Below are 13,191 nucleotides of genomic sequence, written 5' to 3'. Positions count from 1 at the left end.
CGAAACAAAGTATAGGTTTTCATTATGTGAATAACTTGGAAATCTTAGCTCAAACAGCTGCAAAACCTGTTTTCCCAGCACGGAGACCTTGAGTTCTATAATATAAGGCCATAAACATGTTTGTCTGAGTCTTCTATCAAAAGTTACAGCTATTTCTATGAAGTTGTACAAAAACGCTTTCTTTCGCCAAGACAGTGCGTTTCTCACTGTTACATGCATTTGAATGGGGAACTCGACCGAAACAAAGTATAGGTTTTCATTATGTGAATAACTTGAAAATCTTAGCTCAAACAGCTGCAAAACCTGTTTTCCCAGCACGGGGACCTTGAGTTCTATAATATAAGGCCATAAACATGTTTGTCTGAGTCTTCTATCAAAAGTTACAGCTATTTCTATGAAGTTGTACAAAAACGCTTTCTTTCGCCAAGACAGTGCGTTTCTCACTGTTACATGCATTTGAATGGGGAACTCGACCGAAACAAAGTATAGGTTTTCATTATGTGAATAACTTGGAAATCTTAGCTCAAACAGCTGCAAAACCTGTTTTCCCAGCACGGGAACCTTGAATTCTATAAGATAAAGCCATAAACATGTGTATCCGAGTCTTCTATCAAAAGTTACAGCTATTTCTATGAAGTTGTACAAAAACGCTTTCTTTCGCCAAGACAGTGCGTTTCTCACTGTTACATGCATTTGAATGGGGAACTCGACCGAAACAAAGTATAGGTTTTCATTATGTGAATAACTTGGAAATCTTAGCTCAAACAGCTGCAAAACCTGTTTTCCCAGCACGGAGACCTTGAGTTCTATAATATAAGGCCATAAACATGTTTGTCTGAGTCTTCTATCAAAAGTTACAGCTATTTCTATGAAGTTGTACAAAAACGCTTTCTTTCGCCAAGACAGTGCGTTTCTCACTGTTACATGCATTTGAATGGGGAACTCGACCGAAACAAAGTATAGGTTTTCATTATGTGAATAACTTGGAAATCTTAGCTCAAACAGCTGCAAAACCTGTTTTCCCAGCACGGGGACCTTGAGTTCTATAATATAAGGCCATAAACATGTTTGTCTGAGTCTTCTATCAAAAGTTACAGCTATTTCTATGAAGTTGTACAAAAACGCTTTCTTTCGCCAAGACAGTGCGTTTCTCACTGTTACATGCATTTGAATGGGGAACTCGACCGAAACAAAGTATAGGTTTTCATTATGTGAATAACTTGGAAATCTTAGCTCAAACAGCTGCAAAACCTGTTTTCCCAGCATGGGAACCTTGAGTTCTATAAGATAAAGCCATAAACATGTGTATCCGAGTCTTCTATCAAAAGTTACAGCTATTCATATGAAGTTGTACAAAAACGCTTTCTTTCGCCAAGACAGTGCGTTTCTCACTGTTACATGCATTTGAATGGGGAACTCGACCGAAACAAAGTATAGGTTTTCATTATGTGAATAACTTGGAAATCTTAGCTCAAACAGCTGCAAAACCTGGTTTCCCAGCACGGAGACCTTGAGTTCTATAATATAAGGCCATAAACATGTTTGTCTGAGTCTTCTATCAAAAGTTACAGCTATTTCTATGAAGTTGTACAAAAACGCTTTCTTTCGCCAAGACAGTGCGTTTCTCACTGTTACATGCATTTGAATGGGGAACTCGACCGAAACAAAGTATAGGTTTTCATTATGTGAATAACTTGAAAATCTTAGCTCAAACAGCTGCAAAACCTGTTTTCCCAGCACGGGGACCTTGAGTTCTATAATATAAGGCCATAAACATGTTTGTCTGAGTCTTCTATCAAAAGTTACAGCTATTTCTATGAAGTTGTACAAAAACGCTTTCTTTCGCCAAGACAGTGCGTTTCTCACTGTTACATGCATTTGAATGGGGAACTCGACCGAAACAAAGTATAGGTTTTCATTATGTGAATAACTTGGAAATCTTAGCTCAAACAGCTGCAAAACCTGTTTTCCCAGCACGGGAACCTTGAGTTCTATAAGATAAAGCCATAAACATGTGTATCCGAGTCTTCTATCAAAAGTTACAGCTATTTCTATGAAGTTGTACAAAAACGCTTTCTTTCGCCAAGACAGTGCGTTTCTCACTGTTACATGCATTTGAATGGGGAACTCGACCGAAACAAAGTATAGGTTTTCATTATGTGAATAACTTGGAAATCTTAGCTCAAACAGCTGCAAAACCTGTTTTCCCAGCACGGGAACCTTGAGTTCTATAAGATAAACCCATAAACATGTGTATCCGAGTCTTCTATCAAAAGTTACAGCTATTTCTATGAAGTTGTACAAAAACGCTTTCTTTCGCCAAGACAGTGCGTTTCTCACTGTTACATGCATTTGAATGGGGAACTCGACCGAAACAAAGTATAGGTTTTCATTATGTGAATAACTTGGAAATCTTAGCTCAAACAGCTGCAAAACCTGTTTTCCCAGCACGGAGACCTTGAGTTCTATAATATAAGGCCATAAACATGTTTGTCTGAGTCTTCTATCAAAAGTTACAGCTATTTCTATGAAGTTGTACAAAAACGCTTTCTTTCGCCAAGACAGTGCGTTTCTCACTGTTACATGCATTTGAATGGGGAACTCGACCGAAACAAAGTATAGGTTTTCATTATGTGAATAACTTGGAAATCTTAGCTCAAACAGCTGCAAAACCTGTTTTCCCAGCACGGGGACCTTGAGTTCTATAATATAAGGCCATAAACATGTTTGTCTGAGTCTTCTATCAAAAGTTACAGCTATTTCTATGAAGTTGTACAAAAACGCTTTCTTTCGCCAAGACAGTGCGTTTCTCACTGTTACATGCATTTGAATGGGGAACTCGACCGAAACAAAGTATAGGTTTTCATTATGTGAATAACTTGGAAATCTTAGCTCAAACAGCTGCAAAACCTGTTTTCCCAGCATGGGAACCTTGAGTTCTATAAGATAAAGCCATAAACATGTGTATCCGAGTCTTCTATCAAAAGTTACAGCTATTCATATGAAGTTGTACAAAAACGCTTTCTTTCGCCAAGACAGTGCGTTTCTCACTGTTACATGCATTTGAATGGGGAACTCGACCGAAACAAAGTATAGGTTTTCATTATGTGAATAACTTGGAAATCTTAGCTCAAACAGCTGCAAAACCTGTTTTCCCAGCACGGGGACCTTGAGTTCTATAATATAAGGCCATAAACATGTGTATCCGAGTCTTCTATCAAAAGTTACAGCTATTCATATGAAGTTGTACAAAAACGCTTTCTTTCGCCAAGACAGTGCGTTTCTCACTGTTACATGCATTTGAATGGGGAACTCGACCGAAACAAAGTATATGTTTTCATTATGTGAATAACTTGAAAATCTTAGCTCAAACAGCTGCAAAACCTGTTTTCCCAGCACGGGGACCTTGAGTTCTATAATATAAGGCCATAAACATGTTTGTCTGAGTCTTCTATCAAAAGTTACAGCTATTTCTATGAAGTTGTACAAAAACGCTTTCTTTCGCCAAGACAGTGCGTTTCTCACTGTTACATGCATTTGAATGGGGAACTCGACCGAAACAAAGTATAGGTTTTCATTATGTGAATAACTTGGAAATCTTAGCTCAAACAGCTGCAAAACCTGTTTTCCTAGCACGGAGACCTTGAGTTCTATAATATAAGGCCATAAACATGTTTGTCTGAGTCTTCTATCAAAAGTTACAGCTATTTCTATGAAGTTGTACAAAAACGCTTTCTTTCGCCAAGACAGTGCGTTTCTCACTGTTACATGCATTTGAATGGGGAACTCGACCGAAACAAAGTATAGGTTTTCATTATGTGAATAACTTGGAAATCTTAGCTCAAACAGCTGCAAAACCTGTTTTCCCAGCATGGGAACCTTGAGTTCTATAAGATAAAGCCATAAACATGTGTATCCGAGTCTTCTATCAAAAGTTACAGCTATTTCTATGAAGTTGTACAAAAACGCTTTCTTTCGCCAAGACAGTGCGTTTCTCACTGTTACATGCATTTGAATGGGGAACTCGACCGAAACAAAGTATAGGTTTTCATTATGTGAATAACTTGGAAATCTTAGCTCAAACAGCTGCAAAACCTGTTTTCCCAGCACGGAGACCTTGAGTTCTATAATATAAGGCCATAAACATGTTTGTCTGAGTCTTCTATCAAAAGTTACAGCTATTTCTATGAAGTTGTACAAAAACGCTTTCTTTCGCCAAGACAGTGCGTTTCTCACTGTTACATGCATTTGAATGGGGAACTCGACCGAAACAAAGTATAGGTTTTCATTATGTGAATAACTTGGAAATCTTAGCTCAAACAGCTGCAAAACCTGTTTTCCCAGCACGGGAACCTTGAGTTCTATAATATAAGGCCATAAACATGTTTGTCTGAGTCTTCTATCAAAAGTTACAGCTATTTCTATGAAGTTGTACAAAAACGCTTTCTTTCGCAAGACAGTGCGTTTCTCACTGTTACATGCATTTGAATGGGGAACTCGACCGAAACAAAGTATAGGTTTTCATTATGTGAATAACTTGGAAATCTTAGCTCAAACAGCTGCAAAACCTGTTTTCCCAGCACGGGAACCTTGAGTTCTATAAGATAAAGCCATAAACATGTGTATCCGAGTCTTCTATCAAAAGTTACAGCTATTTCTATGAAGTTGTACAAAAACGCTTTCTTTCGCCAAGACAGTGCGTTTCTCACTGTTACATGCATTTGAATGGGGAACTCGACCGAAACAAAGTATAGGTTTTCATTATGTGAATAACTTGAAAATCTTAGCTCAAACAGCTGCAAAACCTGTTTTCCCAGCACGGGGACCTTGAGTTCTATAATATAAGGCCATAAACATGTTTGTCTGAGTCTTCTATCAAAAGTTACAGCTATTTCTATGAAGTTGTACAAAAACGCTTTCTTTCGCCAAGACAGTGCGTTTCTCACTGTTACATGCATTTGAATGGGGAACTCGACCGAAACAAAGTATAGGTTTTCATTATGTGAATAACTTGGAAATCTTAGCTCAAACAGCTGCAAAACCTGTTTTCCCAGCACGGAGACCTTGAGTTCTATAATATAAGGCCATAAACATGTTTGTCTGAGTCTTCTATCAAAAGTTACAGCTATTTCTATGAAGTTGTACAAAAACGCTTTCTTTCGCCAAGACAGTGCGTTTCTCACTGTTACATGCATTTGAATGGGGAACTCGACCGAAACAAAGTATAGGTTTTCATTATGTGAATAACTTGAAAATCTTAGCTCAAACAGCTGCAAAACCTGTTTTCCCAGCACGGGGACCTTGAGTTCTATAATATAAGGCCATAAACATGTTTGTCTGAGTCTTCTATCAAAAGTTACAGCTATTTCTATGAAGTTGTACAAAAACGCTTTCTTTCGCCAAGACAGTGCGTTTCTCACTGTTACATGCATTTGAATGGGGAACTCGACCGAAACAAAGTATAGGTTTTCATTATGTGAATAACTTGGAAATCTTAGCTCAAACAGCTGCAAAACCTGTTTTTCCAGCACGGGGACCTTGAGTTCTATAATATAAGGCCATAAACATGTGTATCCGAGTCTTCTATCAAAAGTTACAGCTATTCATATGAAGTTGTACAAAAACGCTTTCTTTCGCCAAGACAGTGCGTTTCTCACTGTTACATGCATTTGAATGGGGAACTCGACCGAAACAAAGTATAGGTTTTCATTATGTGAATAACTTGGAAATCTTAGCTCAAACAGCTGCAAAACCTGTTTTCCCAGCACGGGGACCTTGAGTTCTATAATATAAGGCCATAAACATGTGTATCCGAGTCTTCTATCAAAAGTTACAGCTATTTCTATGAAGTTGTACAAAAACGCTTTCTTTCGCCAAGACAGTGCGTTTCTCACTGTTACATGCATTTGAATGGGGAACTCGACCGAAACAAAGTATAGGTTTTCATTATGTGAATAACTTGGAAATCTTAGCTCAAACAGCTGCAAAACCTGTTTTCCTAGCACGGAGACCTTGAGTTCTATAATATAAGGCCATAAACATGTTTGTCTGAGTCTTCTATCAAAAGTTACAGCTATTTCTATGAAGTTGTACAAAAACGCTTTCTTTCGCCAAGACAGTGCGTTTCTCACTGTTACATGCATTTGAATGGGGAACTCGACCGAAACAAAGTATAGGTTTTCATTATGTGAATAACTTGGAAATCTTAGCTCAAACAGCTGCAAAACCTGTTTTCCCAGCATGGGAACCTTGAGTTCTATAAGATAAAGCCATAAACATGTGTATCCGAGTCTTCTATCAAAAGTTACAGCTATTTCTATGAAGTTGTACAAAAACGCTTTCTTTCGCCAAGACAGTGCGTTTCTCACTGTTACATGCATTTGAATGGGGAACTCGACCGAAACAAAGTATAGGTTTTCATTATGTGAATAACTTGGAAATCTTAGCTCAAACAGCTGCAAAACCTGTTTTCCCAGCACGGAGACCTTGAGTTCTATAATATAAGGCCATAAACATGTTTGTCTGAGTCTTCTATCAAAAGTTACAGCTATTTCTATGAAGTTGTACAAAAACGCTTTCTTTCGCCAAGACAGTGCGTTTCTCACTGTTACATGCATTTGAATGGGGAACTCGACCGAAACAAAGTATAGGTTTTCATTATGTGAATAACTTGGAAATCTTAGCTCAAACAGCTGCAAAACCTGTTTTCCCAGCACGGGAACCTTGAGTTCTATAATATAAGGCCATAAACATGTTTGTCTGAGTCTTCTATCAAAAGTTACAGCTATTTCTATGAAGTTGTACAAAAACGCTTTCTTTCGCAAGACAGTGCGTTTCTCACTGTTACATGCATTTGAATGGGGAACTCGACCGAAACAAAGTATAGGTTTTCATTATGTGAATAACTTGGAAATCTTAGCTCAAACAGCTGCAAAACCTGTTTTCCCAGCACGGGAACCTTGAGTTCTATAAGATAAAGCCATAAACATGTGTATCCGAGTCTTCTATCAAAAGTTACAGCTATTTCTATGAAGTTGTACAAAAACGCTTTCTTTCGCCAAGACAGTGCGTTTCTCACTGTTACATGCATTTGAATGGGGAACTCGACCGAAACAAAGTATAGGTTTTCATTATGTGAATAACTTGAAAATCTTAGCTCAAACAGCTGCAAAACCTGTTTTCCCAGCACGGGGACCTTGAGTTCTATAATATAAGGCCATAAACATGTTTGTCTGAGTCTTCTATCAAAAGTTACAGCTATTTCTATGAAGTTGTACAAAAACGCTTTCTTTCGCCAAGACAGTGCGTTTCTCACTGTTACATGCATTTGAATGGGGAACTCGACCGAAACAAAGTATAGGTTTTCATTATGTGAATAACTTGGAAATCTTAGCTCAAACAGCTGCAAAACCTGTTTTCCCAGCACGGAGACCTTGAGTTCTATAATATAAGGCCATAAACATGTTTGTCTGAGTCTTCTATCAAAAGTTACAGCTATTTCTATGAAGTTGTACAAAAACGCTTTCTTTCGCCAAGACAGTGCGTTTCTCACTGTTACATGCATTTGAATGGGGAACTCGACCGAAACAAAGTATAGGTTTTCATTATGTGAATAACTTGAAAATCTTAGCTCAAACAGCTGCAAAACCTGTTTTCCCAGCACGGGGACCTTGAGTTCTATAATATAAGGCCATAAACATGTTTGTCTGAGTCTTCTATCAAAAGTTACAGCTATTTCTATGAAGTTGTACAAAAACGCTTTCTTTCGCCAAGACAGTGCGTTTCTCACTGTTACATGCATTTGAATGGGGAACTCGACCGAAACAAAGTATAGGTTTTCATTATGTGAATAACTTGGAAATCTTAGCTCAAACAGCTGCAAAACCTGTTTTTCCAGCACGGGGACCTTGAGTTCTATAATATAAGGCCATAAACATGTGTATCCGAGTCTTCTATCAAAAGTTACAGCTATTCATATGAAGTTGTACAAAAACGCTTTCTTTCGCCAAGACAGTGCGTTTCTCACTGTTACATGCATTTGAATGGGGAACTCGACCGAAACAAAGTATAGGTTTTCATTATGTGAATAACTTGGAAATCTTAGCTCAAACAGCTGCAAAACCTGTTTTCCCAGCACGGGGACCTTGAGTTCTATAATATAAGGCCATAAACATGTGTATCCGAGTCTTCTATCAAAAGTTACAGCTATTTCTATGAAGTTGTACAAAAACGCTTTCTTTCGCCAAGACAGTGCGTTTCTCACTGTTACATGCATTTGAATGGGGAACTCGACCGAAACAAAGTATAGGTTTTCATTATGTGAATAACTTGGAAATCTTAGCTCAAACAGCTGCAAAACCTGTTTTCCCAGCACGGAGACCTTGAGTTCTATAATATAAGGCCATAAACATGTTTGTCTGAGTCTTCTATCAAAAGTTACAGCTATTTCTATGAAGTTGTACAAAAACGCTTTCTTTCGCCAAGACAGTGCGTTTCTCACTGTTACATGCATTTGAATGGGGAACTCGACCGAAACAAAGTATAGGTTTTCATTATGTGAATAACTTGGAAATCTTAGCTCAAACAGCTGCAAAACCTGTTTTCCCAGCACGGGAACCTTGAGTTCTATAATATAAGGCCATAAACATGTTTGTCTGAGTCTTCTATCAAAAGTTACAGCTATTTCTATGAAGTTGTACAAAAACGCTTTCTTTCGCCAAGACAGTGCGTTTCTCACTGTTACATGCATTTGAATGGGGAACTCGACCGAAACAAAGTATAGGTTTTCATTATGTGAATAACTTGGAAATCTTAGCTCAAACAGCTGCAAAACCTGTTTTCCCAGCACGGGAACCTTGAGTTCTATAAGATAAAGCCATAAACATGTGTATCCGAGTCTTCTATCAAAAGTTACAGCTATTTCTATGAAGTTGTACAAAAACGCTTTCTTTCGCCAAGACAGTGCGTTTCTCACTGTTACATGCATTTGAATGGGGAACTCGACCGAAACAAAGTATAGGTTTTCATTATGTGAATAACTTGAAAATCTTAGCTCAAACAGCTGCAAAACCTGTTTTCCCAGCACGGGGACCTTGAGTTCTATAATATAAGGCCATAAACATGTTTGTCTGAGTCTTCTATCAAAAGTTACAGCTATTTCTATGAAGTTGTACAAAAACGCTTTCTTTCGCCAAGACAGTGCGTTTCTCACTGTTACATGCATTTGAATGGGGAACTCGACCGAAACAAAGTATAGGTTTTCATTATGTGAATAACTTGGAAATCTTAGCTCAAACAGCTGCAAAACCTGTTTTCCCAGCACGGAGACCTTGAGTTCTATAATATAAGGCCATAAACATGTTTGTCTGAGTCTTCTATCAAAAGTTACAGCTATTTCTATGAAGTTGTACAAAAACGCTTTCTTTCGCCAAGACAGTGCGTTTCTCACTGTTACATGCATTTGAATGGGGAACTCGACCGAAACAAAGTATAGGTTTTCATTATGTGAATAACTTGAAAATCTTAGCTCAAACAGCTGCAAAACCTGTTTTCCCAGCACGGGGACCTTGAGTTCTATAATATAAGGCCATAAACATGTTTGTCTGAGTCTTCTATCAAAAGTTACAGCTATTTCTATGAAGTTGTACAAAAACGCTTTCTTTCGCCAAGACAGTGCGTTTCTCACTGTTACATGCATTTGAATGGGGAACTCGACCGAAACAAAGTATAGGTTTTCATTATGTGAATAACTTGGAAATCTTAGCTCAAACAGCTGCAAAACCTGTTTTTCCAGCACGGGGACCTTGAGTTCTATAATATAAGGCCATAAACATGTGTATCCGAGTCTTCTATCAAAAGTTACAGCTATTCATATGAAGTTGTACAAAAACGCTTTCTTTCGCCAAGACAGTGCGTTTCTCACTGTTACATGCATTTGAATGGGGAACTCGACCGAAACAAAGTATAGGTTTTCATTATGTGAATAACTTGGAAATCTTAGCTCAAACAGCTGCAAAACCTGTTTTCCCAGCACGGGGACCTTGAGTTCTATAATATAAGGCCATAAACATGTGTATCCGAGTCTTCTATCAAAAGTTACAGCTATTTCTATGAAGTTGTACAAAAACGCTTTCTTTCGCCAAGACAGTGCGTTTCTCACTGTTACATGCATTTGAATGGGGAACTCGACCGAAACAAAGTATAGGTTTTCATTATGTGAATAACTTGGAAATCTTAGCTCAAACAGCTGCAAAACCTGTTTTCCCAGCACGGAGACCTTGAGTTCTATAATATAAGGCCATAAACATGTTTGTCTGAGTCTTCTATCAAAAGTTACAGCTATTTCTATGAAGTTGTACAAAAACGCTTTCTTTCGCCAAGACAGTGCGTTTCTCACTGTTACATGCATTTGAATGGGGAACTCGACCGAAACAAAGTATAGGTTTTCATTATGTGAATAACTTGAAAATCTTAGCTCAAACAGCTGCAAAACCTGTTTTCCCAGCACGGGGACCTTGAGTTCTATAATATAAGGCCATAAACATGTTTGTCTGAGTCTTCTATCAAAAGTTACAGCTATTTCTATGAAGTTGTACAAAAACGCTTTCTTTCGCCAAGACAGTGCGTTTCTCACTGTTACATGCATTTGAATGGGGAACTCGACCGAAACAAAGTATAGGTTTTCATTATGTGAATAACTTGGAAATCTTAGCTCAAACAGCTGCAAAACCTGTTTTCCCAGCACGGGAACCTTGAGTTCTATAAGATAAAGCCATAAACATGTGTATCCGAGTCTTCTATCAAAAGTTACAGCTATTTCTATGAAGTTGTACAAAAACGCTTTCTTTCGCCAAGACAGTGCGTTTCTCACTGTTACATGCATTTGAATGGGGAACTCGACCGAAACAAAGTATAGGTTTTCATTATGTGAATAACTTGGAAATCTTAGCTCAAACAGCTGCAAAACCTGTTTTCCCAGCACGGAGACCTTGAGTTCTATAATATAAGGCCATAAACATGTTTGTCTGAGTCTTCTATCAAAAGTTACAGCTATTTCTATGAAGTTGTACAAAAACGCTTTCTTTCGCCAAGACAGTGCGTTTCTCACTGTTACATGCATTTGAATGGGGAACTCGACCGAAACAAAGTATAGGTTTTCATTATGTGAATAACTTGGAAATCTTAGCTCAAACAGCTGCAAAACCTGTTTTCCCAGCACGGGGACCTTGAGTTCTATAATATAAGGCCATAAACATGTTTGTCTGAGTCTTCTATCAAAAGTTACAGCTATTTCTATGAAGTTGTACAAAAACGCTTTCTTTCGCCAAGACAGTGCGTTTCTCACTGTTACATGCATTTGAATGGGGAACTCGACCGAAACAAAGTATAGGTTTTCATTATGTGAATAACTTGGAAATCTTAGCTCAAACAGCTGCAAAACCTGTTTTCCCAGCATGGGAACCTTGAGTTCTATAAGATAAAGCCATAAACATGTGTATCCGAGTCTTCTATCAAAAGTTACAGCTATTCATATGAAGTTGTACAAAAACGCTTTCTTTCGCCAAGACAGTGCGTTTCTCACTGTTACATGCATTTGAATGGGGAACTCGACCGAAACAAAGTATAGGTTTTCATTATGTGAATAACTTGGAAATCTTAGCTCAAACAGCTGCAAAACCTGGTTTCCCAGCACGGAGACCTTGAGTTCTATAATATAAGGCCATAAACATGTTTGTCTGAGTCTTCTATCAAAAGTTACAGCTATTTCTATGAAGTTGTACAAAAACGCTTTCTTTCGCCAAGACAGTGCGTTTCTCACTGTTACATGCATTTGAATGGGGAACTCGACCGAAACAAAGTATAGGTTTTCATTATGTGAATAACTTGAAAATCTTAGCTCAAACAGCTGCAAAACCTGTTTTCCCAGCACGGGGACCTTGAGTTCTATAATATAAGGCCATAAACATGTTTGTCTGAGTCTTCTATCAAAAGTTACAGCTATTTCTATGAAGTTGTACAAAAACGCTTTCTTTCGCCAAGACAGTGCGTTTCTCACTGTTACATGCATTTGAATGGGGAACTCGACCGAAACAAAGTATAGGTTTTCATTATGTGAATAACTTGGAAATCTTAGCTCAAACAGCTGCAAAACCTGTTTTCCCAGCACGGGAACCTTGAGTTCTATAAGATAAAGCCATAAACATGTGTATCCGAGTCTTCTATCAAAAGTTACAGCTATTTCTATGAAGTTGTACAAAAACGCTTTCTTTCGCCAAGACAGTGCGTTTCTCACTGTTACATGCATTTGAATGGGGAACTCGACCGAAACAAAGTATAGGTTTTCATTATGTGAATAACTTGGAAATCTTAGCTCAAACAGCTGCAAAACCTGTTTTCCCAGCACGGGAACCTTGAGTTCTATAAGATAAACCCATAAACATGTGTATCCGAGTCTTCTATCAAAAGTTACAGCTATTTCTATGAAGTTGTACAAAAACGCTTTCTTTCGCCAAGACAGTGCGTTTCTCACTGTTACATGCATTTGAATGGGGAACTCGACCGAAACAAAGTATAGGTTTTCATTATGTGAATAACTTGGAAATCTTAGCTCAAACAGCTGCAAAACCTGTTTTCCCAGCACGGAGACCTTGAGTTCTATAATATAAGGCCATAAACATGTTTGTCTGAGTCTTCTATCAAAAGTTACAGCTATTTCTATGAAGTTGTACAAAAACGCTTTCTTTCGCCAAGACAGTGCGTTTCTCACTGTTACATGCATTTGAATGGGGAACTCGACCGAAACAAAGTATAGGTTTTCATTATGTGAATAACTTGGAAATCTTAGCTCAAACAGCTGCAAAACCTGTTTTCCCAGCACGGGGACCTTGAGTTCTATAATATAAGGCCATAAACATGTTTGTCTGAGTCTTCTATCAAAAGTTACAGCTATTTCTATGAAGTTGTACAAAAACGCTTTCTTTCGCCAAGACAGTGCGTTTCTCACTGTTACATGCATTTGAATGGGGAACTCGACCGAAACAAAGTATAGGTTTTCATTATGTGAATAACTTGGAAATCTTAGCTCAAACAGCTGCAAAACCTGTTTTCCCAGCATGGGAACCTTGAGTTCTATAAGATAAAGCCATAAACATGTGTATCCGAGTCTTCTATCAAAAGTTACAGCTATTCATA

The sequence above is a fragment of the Diplotaxodon limnothrissa genome, linkage group LG18 (assembly GCF_057381915.1).
Source record: "Diplotaxodon limnothrissa isolate DT_005_m linkage group LG18, D_limnothrissa_male_GT1.1, whole genome shotgun sequence".
NCBI classification, from domain to species: Eukaryota; Metazoa; Chordata; class Actinopteri; order Cichliformes; family Cichlidae; genus Diplotaxodon; species Diplotaxodon limnothrissa.
The sequence above is the reverse complement of the archived record's forward strand: the minus strand, read 5'-3'. Positions refer to the sequence as shown.